Below are 487 nucleotides of genomic sequence, written 5' to 3'. Positions count from 1 at the left end.
CTTTATACGTGCCATTGTCTGCCTCAAAGCTATGGATAGGGGTTCTTATCCCATTTGTGACCGCACCACCACATATCTATCTTCACGATGTTAAACTTTCGGGTGCATCTCTAGTTTTTGTAAGCTGGTCCATTCGTTGAGATTGATTTGTGGATTTCCCGCGGATTGTTGTATTTTTTATTCATTGCCTCAAAGAACTGGTGTTGGGTACTTATCCCTTTTAGGACCAAATGTCAACAAGTCTTTCTTCTCATTTTTAAACATTCTTCATGCATCTTGTGCACTTGTAATCAATCAAATTCATTGGATTATAACATATTCTAACCCAAAATAACTTTATAAAAGCCATTCACTGCCTCAAAGCAATGGTTTTGGGTTCTTATCCCATTTGGGACTAAATATCAACAAGTCTTTCTTCTCACTTTGAAACATTCTTCAAGCATCTCTAGCACTTGTAATCAATCAAATTCATTGTATTATAACATAT

This window comes from Capsella rubella, unplaced genomic scaffold, assembly GCF_000375325.1.
Source record: "Capsella rubella cultivar Monte Gargano unplaced genomic scaffold, Caprub1_0 scaffold_166, whole genome shotgun sequence".
NCBI classification, from domain to species: Eukaryota; Viridiplantae; Streptophyta; class Magnoliopsida; order Brassicales; family Brassicaceae; genus Capsella; species Capsella rubella.
The sequence above is the reverse complement of the archived record's forward strand: the minus strand, read 5'-3'. Positions refer to the sequence as shown.